The following is a 7,929-nucleotide window of genomic DNA, read 5'->3' as shown; positions in this document are numbered from 1 at the left end:
ATCATAAAAAGAATTTGGTAGGACTCCTTCTTCATCTATTTCCCCAAATAGTTGATATAGCATTGGAATTAGTTGTTCTTTAAATGTTTGATAGAATTCACTTGTAAATCTATCTGGCCCTGGGGATTATTTCTTAGGGAGTTTGCTAATTTTCCAGATATGGATGTTGGGATACTCAATTTTTGTACAGGGATCTAAAGTAATTTGAGGGCAAACAGGGTTTGTGTATGAACACGAAAGTAAAATTTTAAACAATACAGATTAGTCTTGGAACACTGGAAAGCAACAGTAAAAAAAAAAACAAACAACTGACCACAACATATATACACATGTCACAGCATAGTTTAATAACTGAGAAGACAGCACTGGATAAGGAGTGAGCAGACTTGGACTCAAATCTTGTCTCTACTGCTTAAGAGATATATGACCTGGGACAAGTCATTTAACTTTTCTGGGCATCATATTCTCATCAACTAAATGAGGGAGTTTAAGAAGATGATCTCTAAATCATCCTGCTAGCTGTAAATCCTTGAATTCTATAACATGTCTCCATTATTTTGATCAAATATGCTATTCAATTACCAAAGTTAAAACATCAACCACACATTATTTCAGAGTGCAAATAACAGCTATCCTTAAATCAAAAGATAGTTTAGGTATGTGAGTATATATATGTTTAGACATACACATACACATATAACAATACATATATACGTACACACCTAAACATCCTCATGTTTATATATGTATATACATATGTAAAGTATATAGCTAAGATACATATGTGCAAACACATACACATTTATCTGAAAGAATGACTAGCTTTGGGGAAGCTAGGTGGTGCAGTAGACAGAGCTCCAGCCTTGGAGTCAGGAGGACCTGAGCTCAAATATGGCCTCAGACATATAACATTTACTAGCTATGTGACCCTGGGTAAATCACTTAACCCCATTGCCTAGCCAAAAAGCACCCCCTCCAAAAAAAAGATCCATTCTCCAACTGATACATGGTCTAAGCATATGAACAGAAAGTTCCCAAAGGAAGAAATACAGGCTATCTATCTATAACTACAGGGGGAAAAATGCTCCAAATCACTGCAAGAGAAAAGAAAACTGAAGCAATTCTAAGAGTCTACCTTATTCCTATCAGAGTGGCAAAGACGGCAAAAGAAGGAAAATGATAAATGTTGGAAGAGCTATGAAACAATCAGTCAATCAAGAAGCATTTATTTAGTGTTTATTATATGCCAGGCATCATGCTGAGTATTGGGAATTCAAACACAAGCCAAAAGAAAGTCTCTGCCCTCAAAGAATTTACATTCTAATTGTGGTGTGGGATGGTGGAGTGGGTGTGGGGAATGAAAGTAGGAAGGAAAGGGAAGACGAATAGTGAAGGAGTTCAGATTGCAGCAGAGAGAGGAAGTAATGAAGTGATGACTGACTTGGGCTCTTTTTTTAACTGAAAGTTCAAGGAGGAGCCATCTAATCAAAGGGAGGGGACACAGCGGCTAAGGGTACTTGCAAGATATTAATTCCAGGGATGAAATGATCTTCTACAATGAAAAGTTTTCTGGGGCATGATGGAGAAGTATGGACTGCAGCCTGATTAGAAATGAAGAGGGCATACTGATATACTGTTCCTGGATTTGTGAATGGGTACAACCATTCTGGAAATAATGAATTTCTGATATGAAAGATCTTTTCACAGAAGACTAGCTGAAAAAAATTCTGTATTTTCCCTTTCATTTCACCAATCAATTACCTTATTAGCTATTTAGCAGCAGAGTAAACTTAGAAAACCAAATATAAAAATAAATATAAAACCATTTTTTTGGTTTCCCAGTACATATGAAAGTTATGTTTACACTTTACTGTAGTATATGAAATGTGCAAAAGTATTATCTTAAAAATGTACATATCTTAAGTAAAAATACTTTGTTGCTAAAAAAAAATGCTAACCATCATCTGAGCTTTCATTGAGTTATAATCTTTTTGCTGGTGGAAGGTCCTGCCTTAGATATTGATGGCCACTGACTGATCAGGGTAGTGGTTGCTGAAGGCTGGGGTGGCTGTGGCAATTTCTTAAAATAAGACAACAATGAAGTTTGCCTTGATTGACTCTTCCTTTCATCAAAGATTTTGCTATAGGATGTGATGCTGTTTGACAGCCTTTTACCCACAGTAGAACTTCTTTCAAAATTGGAGTCAATCCTTTCAAACCCTGCTGCTGCTTTATCAACTCAGTTTATGTAATAATTCTTCAATAGTGTTGTGTCTCAGGGAATAGGGAGGCTTGAGGAAATGGAGAGACAAGTGGAGCAGTCACAACACATACAACATTTATTAAGTTTGCTACCTTATGTGGGCATGGTTCATGGTGCCTCAAAACAATTATAATAGTAACATCAAAGATCACTGATCTTAGATCACCATAACAGATATAATAATAATGAAAAAGTATGAAATACCATGAGAATTATCAAAATGTGACATAGACATGATTTGAGCATATGCTGTTGGAAAAATGGCAGCAATAAACTTGTTCATGCAGAGCTGCCACAAACCTTCAATTTGGTAAAACAAAACAAAAAAAACACAACTGTGAAGTGCAATAAAGCAAAGTGCAATAAAATGAGGTATGCCTTTATTTATTAAGTGAATCAATAAATGAGTGGTTGAACAAGACTCCTCCAAGTTTTAGGTAAATTTCAAATATCCCTAGTTAAAATGGTTTTATCTCTGTCTTTGGTGCTAATATTCAAAAGACAGGTATATCTTGTGATGAAAATAAAATTCAAAGAATAAAGTTTCTTGAGAGTCTGGTAGACCTCAATTAATTAGGTATTCAATTTACACTGTATTTGAGGATATGTGGAGCACATAGCTACTTCTTATCGTTAATTGGTCATATTCAATTATTGAATATTGCCTTCCATGGTATTAAATCAAATAGTTAAGACATCCAGTCAATAGCCATCTCTATCTATAATACATTCAACGCACAGTATTAATTTGTCAAATTTGTTTAGATAATCTCTGGGTATATGGAATTTTTACTTAATGTTTTTAAAGTATATTTCATACGTGAATATAAAATACAATATAATTGTACATAAAGCAAACATAGGAAATAACTTACTACATCTGTCTTGTGCTGTATAATGTTCTTGTAAGTGGATTGACTCTAATATTTTGGTTTCAAGAATGAAAGTACCAACTTTACATATACTCGTTAAAAAGCCATGTCTCAGGGCAGCCAAGTGGCGCAGTGGATACAGCATTGGCCCTGAAGTCAGGAGGACCTGAGTTCAAATCTGGCCTCAGACACATAACACTCACTAGCTGCGTGACTCTGGGCAAGTCACTTAACCCCAATTGCCTCACCAAAAAAATAAAATAAAATAAAATAAAAAGCCATGTCTTATTTTGAAATAATTGGCACTCTTTCCTTTCACATTTAATTACTGAGGGAAGAAAGTAACTATGGGTATGACCCTAGTCTCTGTTCTGGGACCTCTTCTTTCTTTCAACACTCTCAGTTGATAATCTTGTGACTTCACATCCCACCACTGAAATTGTGGACCAACTGTTACCAACTGCGCAGGCAAGGCAGCCTTGCCAAAGCACTAAAGCCTCTTGAAGGTGAGGCAGAAAGTGAATTGTGCCAGGTGGGTCAAACCACAGCTCCCACCTTGGCCACTACCTCCATTGAAACCCCTGGGACAGGCTGGGACCTACAACCCAAGAACCCCAAGAGGAGCAATACTCCCTAGACCACTAGCCCAGTCCTGAAGTCATCACAGAAGGGAACAACACTTGTGGATAGGTAAACTCACATTAGAAAGATAAGGAAGACTTATTACCATTTGCTTTGCCTCTGCATCCTAATGCCCACTAGACCTTTCTGTATTGACTTATAGCTGAATGAAACCTCTACTATGTGTTGTCTCCCCCATTAGAATGTAACCTCCTTGAGAGCATAGATTGTCCCACTTTTCTATTTATATAATTCACTTGCAAGTCATGGCATCACCTTCTTGGAGTCATGGTCCTCTTCAAGAACAAAGGACAAACAACAATAATTTGCTATAGATTATATACATGGAGTCATGCAAAACATATTTCCATATTAGCTATCTTGCAAAAGAAAACACAGACCAAAAAATCCCAAGAAAAATGAAGTTGAAAAAGTATGCTTCAATCTGCATTCAGACTACATCAGTTCTTTCTCTGGAGATAGCATTTTTCATTATTACTCCTTTGGAATTTCCTTAGCTCACTGTATTGCTGAGAACAGCTAAGTCATTCACAGATGATCATCACGTAACATTGCTGTTACTGTGTAAAATGTTCTCCTGGTTCTGCTCACTTCACCCTCCATCAGTTCATATAAGTCTTCCAATGTTCTGAAATCATCCTGCTCACCATTTCTTATAACACAATAGTATTCCATCACAATCATATACCACAACTTGTTCAGGCATTCACCAATTGATAGGCATCTCCTCAATTTACAATTCTTTGCCACTACAAAAAGAGTTGTTACAAATTTTTTTTACATATATTTCCTTTCCTCCTCCTTTTTAAAAATTTCTTTGGGATACAGACCTAGTAGTGGTATTATTAGGTCAAAAGGCATGCACAGTTTTATAATCCTTTGGTTTCAAATTCTTCTCCAGAATGACTGGACCACTTCACAACTTTACCAACAGTGTATTTTTGTCCCAATTTTCCCACATCCCTCCAACATTTGTCATTTTCCTTTAGCCAATCTGCTAAGTGCGAAGTTGTACCTCAGAATTGTTTTAATTTGCGTTTCTCTGGTCAATAGCGATTTAGAGCGTTTTTTCATACGACTAGATTAATTTGATTTCTTGTTCTGAAAACTGCCTCATGGTATCCTTTGACTATTTATCAATTGAGGAATGACTTGTCTTCTTTTATATTTGACTCAGTTTTCTATATATCTGAGAAAATGTGAGGCTTTTATCAGAGAAACTTCCTGTAAAAACTTTTCCCAAGTTTTTTGCTTTCCTTCTAATCTTGGCTGCACTGGTTTTGTTTGTACAAAAACTTTCAAATGTGATGTAATCAAAATTATTCATTTTATATCCTGTAATACTCTCTATCTCTTGTTTGATCAAAAAATCTTCCCTTATCCATTGATCTGACAGGTAAAAATTTCCATTCTTCCCTAATTTGCTTATGACCTTTTTACGTCTAAATCACATACCCATTTTTGACCTTATCTTGGTATACAGTGTGAGATGTTGGTCTATACCTAGTTTCTGCTAGACTGTTTTCTAGTTTTCCCACCAATTCTTTTTTTTTTTGTATTTATTTATTTTTAGTTTTCAACATTGACTTCCACAAGATTTTGAGTTCCAATTTTTTTCCCCATCTCATCCCTCTCCCCACCCCAAGATGGCATGCATTCTGAATACCCCTTCCCCTAATCTGCCCTCCCTTCTATCTCCCCCCACCTTCTCTCTCTCTCTCTTTTTTGTTTTTAACTAAGATGAAATTTAATGAGGAAAAATGTCAGGTATTATGTCTGGGGTCAAAATATCTCAGTACACAGGAGTGGAGAGGTGGTCAGTTGGTATGTTTGCCTAAAAAGGACCATCTGGGTGGTCCATTGTACCAAACTCAGTACTAATCAACAGTGTGATGGTGCGGGAGAGGGGCCACATTCAGAGAACCGGAGATAAGGACGTCGGTGGCCTGGGGGCCTGGGCACAGCCGAGGGCCCCCCCCTCACCCCAGCACCGGGCTCTGTTCTGGGCACCGAGTGGTGGGGAGGGCGCAGATCAGCTAGGGAGCATCCAGAACTGGGCAACCAGGCTGGGAGGAGCCTTGGCCTCCTATCCCAGGAGGATCCAACCCCAAGGAGTGCCTTGTTCATCCTGGAGGACAGAAGAGTTCCAGGGGCCCTAGGAAGTCCCAACTTGGCCCCTTGGTCCCTGGGCTCTGACCAGGAACAGTAGAGGTCATCATGGACCACGGTTGCAGAGAAGGAACTTTGGGCTAGAGATAAAGAACAAAACCTCCGGGGCTCCTGGTCCCAATCCCCTACCCTCCCACCCCTCCACTCTCCTGCCACCTCAGGCCAAGCGCCTCCAGCCATGGCAGCCTCACCTCCCCGAGAGCTTCAAACAGGGGCAGGGGACCACATCTGAGCTACAGTGTGGAGGGCATTCCTTTGCAGGCATGGGTCCAGTGCAAATCTAGAAACATTCCTTAAACACTTAGGAGTCAACAATGCTGTTAGAGGCCGGTATTCAGAGTTGACTTCCACTTGCTTGTTTACAAAAAAGGCAGTGTAATACAGCAGGGAGATAACAATTATTTACACAGCACCTACTGTGTGCCAGGCACTGCACTAGGTACTTTACAAATATGATCTCGTGGAATCCTCACAACCACCTTGGGAGGTAGGTGCTGTTATTATCCCCATTTTACAGATGAGGAAGCCAAAGTAAACAGAGGCTAAGTGACTTGCCCAGGACCATACAGCTAGTAAACCTCTTGAGACTGAAGTTGAACTTAGGACTTGCTGACTCCAGGCCAGACCCTCCATCCACTGCCCCTCCCAGCTCCCTGCACCAAGGAGAGCTTGTTAAGGAAAGGAAGTAAGACCCACTTCTCAGAGCCAGAGTGCTTTCTCCATCCCTAGAATGAAGGAAAAGTTGCTGGAGCCCTCTCCCAGGCACCTGGCTGCTGTCCCCTCTCTCCCTTACTTGTGGTTTCTTTCTTTTTCTTTTTTTTCCATATATCACAACAGGGAGAAAACTCCCTTAGCTTTATTTGATTCCAGGCATGAGTCATATCTGACAGCCAATCATGTAGTCATAGGGTATCAGAAGCAAAAATCAGGATTAACCAGGTGGGAGAATTCCTCTTCAGAAAGGAAATAGCACAATGGAGAAATAAAGTCAAAAGGATCCTACTTTAAGCCATGGTCATCCTCAAACTCTTCCCAGGCACAGACATACACCTTGAGCAGTTCCCAGACTACAGCACATGCCATCTTTTACCATTGGCTTCGTGATAATTCAGACAACTGTCCCTGTAATCAATGCTCAAAACAACAGTAAAAGAATTATTACCTTAAAAAGCAAAGTTTTACTAACCACAATTTAAGGCTTGAATATCTTTCCTGACATTTCTCTAACAGTTAACATTTAATTTATCCTTTACTTATAAATTAAAACTAACCACAGTCTTCAGATACACAGCAAATACCTGATACTTGACTCATCATTAATATGTTGAAGCTACATCTTTAAACCACTTTATACACTTTTGCAATAGCCAGAATTTTCAGATGAAAATTTGTTATAATGGTAAACATTATCATTATTATTTTTTTATAACAAAGTATACCTTGTTAAATATTGAACAGTTTTCAAATATTCATTTTTGTCATATCCTTTTAAAAGATCAATTCATAATCTAATAACATGCAGATTAAAAAGAAGATGTTTTGTCTAACAGCATTTTTGTTACAATGGTCTCTCAAATTTCACAATATAAGAGAATTTAGTAATACAAAACTTATTACCAGTCAGATGACATAAATTCAGTTGAATGCATTTCCAAATTATCCCACATAAAAATCATCAATCTTATTACCTTTGGCATTTTAAACCCACTTTAGAGTTATCAGGCATAGAACAATTATACTCAATAAAAGAAATAATAATAATGTAGTGCTTAGCATATGCCAGTCACTATGTTAAGCACTTTACAATCGTTATATTATTTTGATGCTCAGAACAACTGCAGGAGGTGGGAACTATTATTACTTTTCTTTTTACAAATCAGAAAACTGAGGCAAACAGATATAAGATAACTTGCTTAAGATTACACAGCTAATAAATTTCTGCAAGTGGAATGTAATTCAAGTTTCCCTACATTTTTCCACCAT

The sequence above is a fragment of the Phascolarctos cinereus genome, unplaced genomic scaffold (genome assembly GCF_003287225.1).
Source record: "Phascolarctos cinereus isolate Bilbo 61053 unplaced genomic scaffold, phaCin_HiC Scaffold_9;HRSCAF=440, whole genome shotgun sequence".
Taxonomy (NCBI): domain Eukaryota; kingdom Metazoa; phylum Chordata; class Mammalia; order Diprotodontia; family Phascolarctidae; genus Phascolarctos; species Phascolarctos cinereus.
The sequence above is the reverse complement of the archived record's forward strand: the minus strand, read 5'-3'. Positions refer to the sequence as shown.